A 12,066-nucleotide genomic window follows, 5' to 3' on the forward strand; every position below is an offset into this window, starting at 1 on the left:
TGTAAATGTGCAGGGATTGTTTTATTTTTCTCACTAAGAATAAGAACACTTAAGGGGCTCTATGGAACCCACTTACATGAATGTAAACCCCTTTAATAAGAACATACACTCTGCTAGATTCATCATACATTTGAGGTACAAGTGAGACTTGAAGGAGCTGTGTTGTACTTGCTAACATGTCCAGACCTACAACCCAAATGATGTCACTGTGACTGTTTATCGCTAAAGAGATTTCACCTCTAACACCTGCTCACCTGAGGAGTGTGCATCGGTCACATTCCCTGGGTGCTCAGGGAAATGTATTCTGTGTTCTCGCTTCTGCTTGAGGTAATTATGGTTCCTCCAAGCTCTTGACAGTATCTTCATTCATTTCTCTATGACTAGAAAATGGACCTGACCCAGGATTCATCCGGAGCACCCGTTCTCAGCTAAGAAGTGCTACCTCTTTCAGGGACATAGTGGTACTCACATTATGCTTTGATAAATTTTGAGGGTTTCTTATTCACCAACCTGCAAACTCTGAGCTCTCCTCTGCTCTGGTTTATGATCTTTTTTCTAAAGGTGTTTTTATATTTGTGTTGTTATTTATTATTGCATTATTTTCAACACCAACTACTCTAAACCTAAATTTGCCACACTCTGTATTTACCTCCAGTCATTTTGTAATATTTCTGCTTCCCCAACCCTCCATGCAGACATTGATTTACCTTCCTTTACAATAGAGTTCATATTTTTCATAATTTTATTGGCACTATAAGGTGAATTCTCTTTAACAAACACTGGCTTCCTTCATGCTACACAGATAGTTTGAGATTTAACACTAACGTTTATATAAATAGTTAATTTTTTATTTCTAGAAAACATTGTATTCTATGGATAACCACTTTTACTACTGAGCTGCCTATGATTTCAATTATTTCTATGTTTGGGGTTTTATAAATAAAACAGCTCAGAATATTGTATTCCATTCTTTCTACAGATGTATGTCTTAAATTGTTCCAGTGTCAGTGAATGTGGTACATTTCAACATATGTGGAACTGTGACCTCAAATGGTCAATCACTTTGCCTTCCCACCCACCCAGAAAATTCTATGCAACTCTGCCTGCACATGCAAAGGTTAATCTTTTTAAGTACTAGCCCCATCAATGAGTGTACTGTTAACTTGCTTTTGTTTTAACTTCATTTCCATGAAAATGTTTGATGGTGATTATTTCTTCGTGTATTTCTTTCACTGTCTTTATCTTCTTTGTTAAAATGCTCAGTATTTTTTGTTTACTTTTAAAGTTAATTTATTATTCTATTCTAACCAATAGGAGTTGGTGCAGCCTCTACGACATATGTTTGAATTTCACTCAGTCTTCAGATACTCGACTGATTTTTTGGCCATATGGGATTCTTGGTTTTGGAATTCTATAAACAAAATGGTTTTTCTCAGTTTTTACCCTATGTACGATTTATAGCCCACTTGTACCATACACTTATACATTTAATCTGCATTGTTAATTCTCCACCAGTGTTCTTTAAGTTTAAGCATTTAATGATACATTGAAGTCTAGGTTTGTAGTAGTTGAAAACGTCCCTGGTGTAAATATCACCACCACATTCATACTGCCAAAATGATGGCATTGAACGTGGATATAAGATACTTCAGTAGTATATCATTATATTTTACTAGTGACTGGGGGTATGGACTTGTGCACATTGAAAGGAAATTAATTAGAAAATGACAAGTGAGGTCCCTCCCACCCTAGTGCAAACCTCCCCAGTCCCTCCCCTTTAGGCTGCACCTGGGGCAGCGCCTTGGCTTCAAGGGTGTCTGTGGAGTGAGTGGGATTCCTCTGGCAGGTGAGGTCCTGTGGCCTGGCTTGCATGGAATTGGGCCGAAACCAGCTCTCCGACATCTGCTGAGGATTATGAGAGGGCAGTTGTCAGGTGACACAACCCAGAATCAGGCTCCCTCCTCTCTGGTTCCGGGATGCATGACCCGGGAATCACCGTTGCCTTCCATCACTCTCTCTCATCCCAGTGGTTCTGGTATCTATCCATTCTCAGATACATTAGTGACTTATTTTACTAAAACCCCCCGATAAGTTTCTCCCTGGCCAGAGAGCTCAGTTGATTAAAGCATCATCTCAGTAGTGCCAAGGTTGTGGGTTCCATCCTCAGTCAGGCTCCATGCAAGAATCAAACAATGTGCTGCCACCGAGACGTAGCCGCTGGTTCCAGAGCCGGAGGCTCCACCAGGGCTTATTGGACCCAGCAGACCGTCCCTGGATCCAGGCTGAACAATCTGCATTTCCTTCTGAACCACGGGAAGAAAGGGTAGCTGGGCGGTGGGATTCCTGCTCCAAGGACACAATGCTTTCCAAGCTAGCTCGTCTGCAGACTGTGGCGGGGCTTTGCGGGGGCGCCCACACGCCAGTGGCTTCTGCTACATCAGTGGCGACTAAGAAGATGGTCCAAGGCCGTCTATCGTCTGAGGACGATTTTGAACCGGAAGCCAAGTATGGCGCTCACAACTAAAGGGTGTCCCAAAATTCACGCAAGAAGTAATTTTGGTAGAAAACACAGGTTTATAATTAAAAATTGTAAATTTTTTATTGATTCATAAAGTATACAGTATAGGGTTATGGATGGAATAGCACATCGGGTAAATGGCCTCCACGGCTTTGCTGGCACATACGCAAAGCCATGGTCTTCATTGGTCTTCATTGTCCCTGCTCCTGGGCCATAATTGGTACTTGGTAATGCTTATCAAATTGAAGGGATTGAAGTCACAGGGTAACAGATATTAGAATCTGATTCAATAAACCAAGTAAAATTAGGCTTTTACTTTTTGTTGTTGTTAATGCCCACGCAAAATTCAAATCTTGCGTGAATTTTGGGACACTCTTTACCACCCCTTACCACTCACCCTGGAGAGAGGGACAGGTATTTCCCTGTGGGAGGCGGAAGGCAGGAAATGCTTTGATTTCCTGAGTGCGCTCAGCGCCTTCAACCAAGGGCATTGCCACCCCAAGATCGTGGACGCCCTGAAGAGCCAGGGGGAGAAACTGACGCCGACCTCGCGGCCCTCCTACAACAATGTGCCGGGCGAGGACGCGGAGAACGTCACGAAGCTCAACTACCACCAGGTTCTCCCCATGAGCACAGGGTGGAGCCGGGGAGACCGCTTGCAAGCTAGCGCGGCGGTGGGGCTGCACCATGAAGGGCATCCCCAAGGACAAAGCCAAGATCGTCTTCGCAGCTGGAAACTTTTGGGGCAGGACTCTGTATGCCATCTCCAGCTCCACGGACCGCAGCAGCGACGACGGCTTTGGCCCCCTCATGCCGGGGTTCGAGACCATTCCCTACAACGACCTGCCTGCTCTCGAGAGTGCTCTTCAGGATCCAAAAGATGCAGCGTTCATGGTCGAACCTATTCAGGGCGAGGCGGGCGTCATTGTCCCGACCCAGGCTACCTGATGGGTGTGCGCGAGCTCTTCGCCAGGCACCAGGTCCTGTTTATTGGATGTGACCCAGACGGGACTGGCCAGGACTGGCCGATGGTTGGCGGTCGGCCATGAAAACGTCAGGCCTGACTTCGTCCTCCTGGGCAAGGCCCTTTCCGGTGGCCTGTACCCCGTGTGGGCGGTGCTGTGTGACCATGAGATCATGCTGACCATCCAGGCTGGGGAGCGCGGCTCCAGGTACGGGGGCAACACCCTGGGCAGCCGCGGGGCCATCACCGCCTGGGAGGTTTTGGAAGAAGAGAACGAGCTCAGGAAGCTGCCCTCAGACATCGTGACCGCCGTGCGCAGGAAGGGGCTGCTGGATGCCATCGTCACCAGAGATTCTAATGCTTGGAAGCTGCGCCTGCGCCTTCGAGATAATGGACTTCTGGCCAAGCCCACCCACAGCAACATCATCAGGTTCCACCTCCGCTGGTCATCAAGGAGGACGAGGTCCAGGAGGCCGAGGAGATCATCAACAAGATCATCAGTCTTTCTGGGCCCGCCTCCGCTGGCTTTCTGAGGGCGGGGCCTGTTCCCACGGGGGCGGGGCCTGCTTCCCTGTGGGGTGGGGCCTGTTTCCATGGGGCGGGGCCTGCTTCCCCAGGGGCGGAGCCAGCTGGGATGGCAGCTTGGCCACATCCTCATAACAGCCTGTGTGGTGCTGCTCTCAGCGCGGGCTCATTCCACTCCCCTGTGTCTTCAGGGACCTTTTAAAACATATGTTATTTTCAGTTCATACATGCTAGAGCGGCATTTATAACCACGCAGGTGGCTGTGTAAGAGAACGTGAGGGAGTCTGTTTGATCACGTGTGTGTGCTGAGGCGAAATGCTCTCTCTGTATGTAGGCAGCCTTTTCGGCAAGTCCCATGTGGTTTTTACAGGTTTTTATCATTTCCTCGCTGGTGTAAATATATTGTATTTCAAAAAGTTATATGGGGTTTTACATAGAAGACTGCTTTAACCTTATCAAGTTGAATCATAATCACTGAATTTTAGGAAGGATGAAATGGGTTAAGCTTTATAAAGTCCTAGGTTTAAATAAACTTTACATTAGCCAACACCAAGACGTCATTATTTTGAATTGAGAACTAATGTTCAACATTCCCAAATTACGTTTTCAGTATTGGTATAATTTGTAAAAATTACTCATTTTCAGTTTTTCTTTAAATTTAAAACACAGCTTATATTTAAAAAAGAATCAAACAATGTGTAAAAATAGTGGAACACAAAAATGGGTGTTTCCCTCTCCCTATTCTTCTCTTTCTCTCTCATCAATATATTTGTGTTTTCTTCACCAAACAAGTCAACACATGTGAACACCTTCACAGACCAGGCAGGGACCCTGTGGTGAACCAGCCATAAGGGTTCTCATGAGGGCAGAGCACACAGTGAGGGAGGGGACAGGAGGGGAGGGGCCCTGCTGTCAGTGTGGAGGGTGGGGAACTGGGGCTGAGCTGAGTCATCCACAGGTAATCATGGCATCTGTGCTCCCTGAGACTAAACCCTAAGTGGCTGGGGAAAGCTCTGGGACTGGACATGGGCTTTGTGGTCTCAGCACCTTCCAGCCAGGGGTTGAGACTGAGCTATTTTGGATTCAGGTAGTTGAGGATCCCAGATCCCTCCTAGGCATTCTGGAGCAGCCCCTAATAGTTGAGGCCCTCAAATGAGTTCACCGACCTCTGAGGAGCCCATACACTCTCCTAAGCCCCACGAGCATTGTTTGAATCTATTTTTGCATTTCTGGGTAATTTTCCATTTTCATTTCATTAAAAATAACACTGCCCAAGCAGTCCTGGAGGTAGCATGGATTCTCCAGGAAATAGTGCTGTGTGTTTTTAATGGTGAGACCATTCTGCCATACAAGCATTTCCTGAAGGAGAGGCTTGGTCTCAACATGATACCACATTGGGGGGATGCATTCCAGGTGGTCTCCCCCCTCCATAAGTTTGGCCCATGCCGAGCAGACCCGTGCACCTGGAGTGAGGTGATGGAGCCTGGATTCTAAGGGACAACATACTGCGGGATGTGAGGTTGAGGGGCAGAGAGGTTGGGCCGCTGGACAGGTTTGGTTTTAGGGGATCCTGCCAGCATATGGGGGGGGGGGTGTCCATTGTGTGTGTGTGTCCTGTGGCAGTTTCTGGGTGGCCCCAATTGTTTGTTTCTGTGTGTGTGTGTGTGTGTGTGTGTGTGTGTGAGTGTGTGTTCCCCTCAAGGTATTGCCTATGTCTAGAGTGTGGGTCTATACGAGCCTGGACCTAAGTCCGGCACCTGAGTGCCCAGAAGAGGCTGGGGCTGTTCTCTACCTGCATGTTTCTGTCCTCGTGTTATCTGTATATTTCTCCCTGTGTCTGTGCACCCCAACCACTGACAAGTCATAGTGAATCTCCGGAGAGGTGATGTAGAGGACTACCTGTTTTTCTTCCCCACCACCAGTTGAGCCCCTTATTCTCCTGATCGTCCAGGCATCTGGTGTCCCTCTGGAGCTCCCATCTCAGGTATGAATTAAGCACAGGGCCAGTTCATAGAACCTCAGGCTGTAGCAAGGTGGGGAATTGGGGCCGACTGTGATGACAGACAGGAGGTATAGAGCGTGGATTGGAAATGTTTGTGGAAGACTGTGCCTTCTTGGAGTAGCTGGGTGATCCAGGATCCTTGGAAAGGAATTTGAAGATGGGTGCATGTGGGGGAAAGCTGAGGGGAAGAGTTCTAGGCTCCTAAGTCCCCACTAATAATGAGGAACTGGACATCCCTGGAGAGGGTGTCCCTTGCCCATGTGAACGGTAAGCTGAAAACTAATAGAGGAAGGTGTCTGGGTCTACTCAGAGCATCACTCCTGGACCTCTAGGTTCTAGTTATCTACAGAGGGTGCATGGCCACATGGGACCTGGAGGGAGAACTGGCTTTACTCACTCCAGTGCCTAAAGTTACGTTGGAATCCCTCAGAAACAGCTTCTACTAAGATAAGGTAATTTTTATCACTCAAAGTCTAACCTAAGTTATGGAAATAAAGGGATGACTTTATTCAGAAACCATATTTTAGTGGTTAAATGAAAGCAAGGAGGGGATCATGACTATGACACTAATTATGTGGGGTTTTTCTGAGATCAGTGATAGTGATTCTGTTAGCCTCCCAGGTAAAAGAAGACACACTGACTGCATTCAAATGATTCTCTGATAACTGTTCTAGAGAGATTGCTCTGGATTTAATGCTATGTTCTTGAAAATTCAATACCTTAATTATTACATTTTTCTCTTTTAATCCTCAGCTGAGGATATGTTTATTGATTTTAGATAAAGAATAAAGAGAAACATGAGGAGAACCAAGATGGCGGCATAGGTTAACGCCGGAGTTTGCTGCCTTGAACAACTACTTCAAAAGTGAAACTAAAAAACAGAACGGACATCACCCAGAACCACAGGAACGCTGGCTGAGTGGAAGTCCTACAACTAGGAGGAAAGAGAAACGCATACGGACACTCAGAGGAGGCACAGTGCTGAAGTCAAATTCTGAGGTGCGGAGTGCGCGGAACGGGCTGGCGGCGGAGGGCTCGGTTGGCATTTTCAATCGGGAGGGAGTCGCAGACTCTGAGCTCCAGATACAGGCGAGTCTTTAGGGACCCAGACTCAAACGGGAGAAGCGGGACTGTCTGGCTTCGGTCAGAGCGAGTGCAGCTTTCTCTCCGAGCTTTGCAGCGGGTGCTGGGACTCAGAGAGGCAGAGCCCCTGGGGACAGGACTGAGAGCCGCCATAACTGCTCTCTCCGCCCCACCCTGTTGATCCTGTGCGACCCGCCCCGCCCAAGCCCTGCACAGAGGCATTTGCCGGATAGCCTCAGGCAAAGGCTAGATTAGCACCTCCCTAGAGGACAGAAGTTCTCTCACTGCAGACACAGCTGATTCTCATAGCCACTTGGCCTGGAGGTCAAACCCTCCCTGGTATTAGCTACAACAATCAAGGTTTAACTATAAGACTGCGAACAAAGACCACTAGGGGGTGCACCAAGGAAGCATAACAAAATGCGGAGACAAAGAAACAGGACAAAATTGTCAATGGAAGATATAGAGTTCAGAACCACACTTTTAAGGTCTCTCAAGAACTGTTTAGAAGCCGCCGATAAACTTAATGAGATCTACAAGAAAACTAATGAGACCCTCGATCTTATATTGGGGAACCAACTAGAAATTAAGCATACACGGACTGAAATAACGAATATTATACAGACTCCCGACAGCAGACCAGAGGAGCGCAAGAATCAAGTCAATGATTTGAAATGCGAGGAAGCAAAAAACACCCAACCGGAAAAGCAAAATGAAAAAAGAATCCAAAAATGCGAGGACAGTGTAAGGAGCCTCTGGGACAGCTTCAAGCGTACCAACATCAGAATTATAGGGGTGCCAGAAGATGAGAGAGACCAAGATATTGAAAACCTATTTGAAGAAATAATGACAGAAAACTTCCCCCACCTGGTGAAAGAAATGGACTTACAGGTCCAAGAAGCACGGAGAACCCCAAACAAAAGGAATCCAAAGAGGACCACACCAAGACACATCATAATTAAAATGCCAAGAGCAAAAGATAAAGAGAGAATCTTAAAAACAGCAAGAGAAAGAAACTCAGTTACCTACAAGGGAATACCCATACGACTGTCAGCTGATTTCTCAACAGAAACTTTGCAGGCCAGAAGGGAGTGGCAAGAAATATTCAAAGTGATGAATACCAAGAACCTACAACCAAGATTACTTTATCCAGCACAGCTATCATTCAGAATTGAAGGTCAGATAAAGAGCTTCACAGATAAGGAAAAGCTAAAGGAGTTCATCACCACCAAACCAGTATTATATGAAATGCTGAAAGGTATCCTTTAAGAAGAGGAAGAAGAAGAAAAAGGTAAAGATACAAATTATGAACAACAAATATGCATCTATCAACAAGTGAATCTAAGAATCAAGAGAATAAATAATCTGATGAACAGAATGAACTGGTGATTATAATAGAATCAGGGACATAGAAAGGGAATGGACTGACTATTCTTGTGGGGGAAAGGGGTGTGGGAGATGCGGGAAGAGACTGGAAAAAAAATCGTGCACCTATGGATGAGGACAGTGGGTGAGGAGTGAGGGCGGAGGGTGGGGCGGGAACTGGGAGGAGGGGAGTTATGGGGGGGGGGGGAAGAGGAACAAATGTAATAATCTGAACAATAAAGATTTAATTAAAAAAAAGAGAGAGAAACAGGGAGAGAAATAAGTAAACATTAATGGGAGAGGAACATGGATCAGTTGCCTTTCATACATGCCCCAACCAGGGATCAAATCCACAATCTATTGCATGTGTGTGTGTGTGGGAGGGGAGGTGCATTATGAGATGATTCTCCAACCCACTGTACTACGTCGTCAAGACAGCACCTCAATTCTTAATGTTTCCTTCAAAACAGTGTATTAGTATGACTAAGCATTAAGGGGAGTGTTGCTTTGTTTGTCAGTGTTGGTTGTATGTGTGAATTGCTGCCCCTTTGAGTGTTCCTGATTGTATCTGTGTTTTTTATTTTCTTTGTGTCTGTCTACTGTGTCCACGTATGTCCCTTCTGGTGTGTGCCTGTGTGTGTCCATTGTGTGTGTGTGAGTGTGCATCGTGATGCTGTCTTGTTCCCATGTGTTCTTATCTGTGTGTATTTGTGTATTCCCCTCAAAGTGATGTCCGAGTCTATAGTCTGGGTCTGTGTGAGCCTGGCACAAGCCCTGCACCTGAGAGACCATCTTTGCCTGGGGGTGTTCTGTACCCGTGCATTTGTGTGCTTATGATGTCTGCATGTTCCCTGTGAGATTGTATGTGTGCACCCCAGCAACAGGAAAATGCATAGGCAATCTCCACAGGGGTGACTTAGAACACAATATGTTCTTCTCTGCTCCACAGGCTGAGCCCCTTCTCTTCCAAGCCACTGTTATACCCCTTTGGGTCCCATCTCAGGTTCATGGATGGATGAAGTGAAGAATCATAGAACTGCAGGCTAAGCGAAGTTGGAGAATTGGGAAAGACTGGTGGCAGAATGGAAGAATAGAGTGTGGAAGCACTGTTTTTGGCGGACTCTAACCCTTTGAGGAGGATCTGGAAGATCCTGAATCCCTGAAAAGGAATCACTGGATGGGTGCATATGGGGGAAAGCTGAGGGTGAAGAATCCTAGGACCCTAATTCCCCCTTAGGAATGAGGACCTGGATACCCCTGGAGAAGGCTGGGATATTCAGGTGGTTCTCCTAGTCCCTGAAGAGGTCAATCCATTGCCCGTGTGTAAGCTATTCTGACACCTAATAAGGAAGGTGCCTGGGGTTGCTCGAAGCATCACTTTATGACCTCAGGACTCTCATCATTTACTGGGTGAGCTTGGACACTCAGGAACATTGAGACAAGGAGGGAAAATTAGGCCCAGTGCTCCCTCCAATGGGGATGACGAGAACAATGAAGGGACCACATTTAGCACAGGTTCAGGCACAAATGAATGGGAACCTAGGACCAACATTGATGTTAATGTCAGCATGTTTACATTCAGCCCCACCTGATGGAGCCCTCACCTGAGCTATGCAAATGATATAGAGACTCAGAGACAGAGTAGTGACTGATATTAATTTCAAAGAACATGGATGCTGGAATGCTTGCAGTCCTGTACCTTCCAATAAACATTCTTTACATGTGGATCTTCACCTCGAACATATTGGGGGAACCGAGGCAGCCAGGGATTTATTAAAGGTCACACTCAGAAGTGGGCTCTGAGTTCATGGCCAATGACTTCTGACCAAATTCCTCTTATTGAAATTCACTCCTTGGAATCTAGACAGTGGTGGTCGTGGGCAGCTCTGGGACAAAATGCACCTGGATGAGGGGAAATTGAACCATCTAAACTAATTTCCATTGTCACTTCCTACCAATCTTCACTGCTCTTCTTCGCCCATACACAGGCCCAAAAGAGGCTGGCCCCATGTAGTCACATGAATGTGGCCATCAAGTATGTCAGACTTCCCTCCTGACCACGTGAATTTGCTGCAGCCCTGTGAAGTGCTTTGACCAATGAAATGAGCTGAGCATGAAGCCTGTCACTGCTAACAGAAAAGTCTGGAAGCACTGAGACTTGCCACCATCTCTGTACATCTCTGATATATCCAGGAGGTATGTATATGGTGGCTTCTCCTTATACAAGTCCAAGGAGAATCAGGGAGATCATGTGGCATGAACAAGAAAGATACCTTCTTTAATATAAAAACTAATAAATCTATGGGTCTGTTTGTAATTTATAATAACATCTAGCCAATCCTAATAGTTACAGAGCCTAACAGTAGAAGCCAGAACTCTGTTGTTAGAGACACATGGGTTTGTCTTCCAGCCCTGCCTTTTATTAACTCTATAATCATGCAATTTATGTTGAAATAGTTCATGTAAAGCATTGAATCCAGGGCTTGGCACGTGTAGTAAACATTCAGTAACTCTTAGCTCCATAGTTTCACAATGTGTAATGACTGCAAACATGCAGACAATGTAGGAAAGGTCAACTTGTTGGTCGTGTACCCTTTAAAATTTTGTTTTTAAACAACTAGGAGAGGATTATGTACATTTTCTCCTATCCTGATTTTTCTATTAATAATAGGATGTTTTGATAAAAATAAAATATCTGATGGCTGGAGTGGGTCTGATGGTTGAGTGTAGTCCCATGCACAGAAAGGTTACCAGTTAGATTCCTTCTGAGGTACAAGCCAAGTTTTCTGGGTGTAAGCCTAGTGGGTGGGGGCCATGCAGGAGGTACCAATCAGTGATTTTCTCTTTTCCTTTCCTTTATTCTCTCTATAAAAATCAAGTAAAAAAAACTTAAAAACAATATATCCATTTAGATTTGTGGTCTTCGGGAATAATGGAAATAATACTTTTCACCTCAGGGAGCATTCTGAACTTCATGAAATCTAAAATTACATCTCAAAACAAGAGATTAGTTGCAGACAACACTTCCATGCAACCTGTGACCAGCCCCCAAATCCTAAATTTGTCATTTTCCAGCACCACTGGGGGTCCCCAACACTGGTATTTGTGATGATCAGTCAGTGATTGAGAGCTTAATTCCACCTGTTGGGCCTGAAAAAGTAAGTTACCCAAAGTGCACCATGCCTAATTATGGCTGCATTTAGCCAATGAAAGCCCAGGCCAGGGGTCTTATCCAGTGCTGATTGGTCTGGGTGTTGCTTCCAGGTGCTTACTTTGACCTCTTTGTTCTGTTAACCTATAGGCTCCAGCGCTGGGTCACAACTAGGATCAGGCTTCAGAGGCACTGTCCCCACGGTGCAGTGGTTTGTCTGAAGCTTGTTGAGCAGCAACAGTCAGCATTGAGGCCTATGTGCCTCCCAGACTCCGTTTTGCTTGAAGACTTCTACTCAGCCTCACTCCATTTACCCTCCATCCTTGCCTGCCGGTGCCTTCGGATCCTGAAACCCAGGTCACTGAGGCCAGAACAGTGAGTCACTTGTGGGTGATACGTGGTGTGATGTGTGAAAGAGGGTGACAGGCTGCAATGCCACCCTGTAAGATTTTGGTTGG

The 12,066-nt window shown here is 46.0% G+C and overlaps 1 pseudogene across 1 annotated transcript; it reads left to right on the forward strand.

Annotated features, from left to right (window-relative positions):
- The first annotated feature begins 2,359 nt into the window (after window positions 1-2,359).
- On the forward strand, window positions 2,360-4,209 carry LOC308535801 (ornithine aminotransferase, mitochondrial-like; annotated as a pseudogene). Its single transcript has 3 exons — window positions 2,360-2,527; window positions 2,902-4,060; window positions 4,199-4,209. The product of its transcript is annotated as an ornithine aminotransferase, mitochondrial-like (transcript).
- The last annotated feature ends 7,857 nt before the right edge of the window (window positions 4,210-12,066 follow it).

Source organism: Myotis nattereri, assembly GCF_964212035.1.
Source record: "Myotis nattereri genome assembly, chromosome: 21".
In the NCBI taxonomy this organism is placed as follows: domain Eukaryota; kingdom Metazoa; phylum Chordata; class Mammalia; order Chiroptera; family Vespertilionidae; genus Myotis; species Myotis nattereri.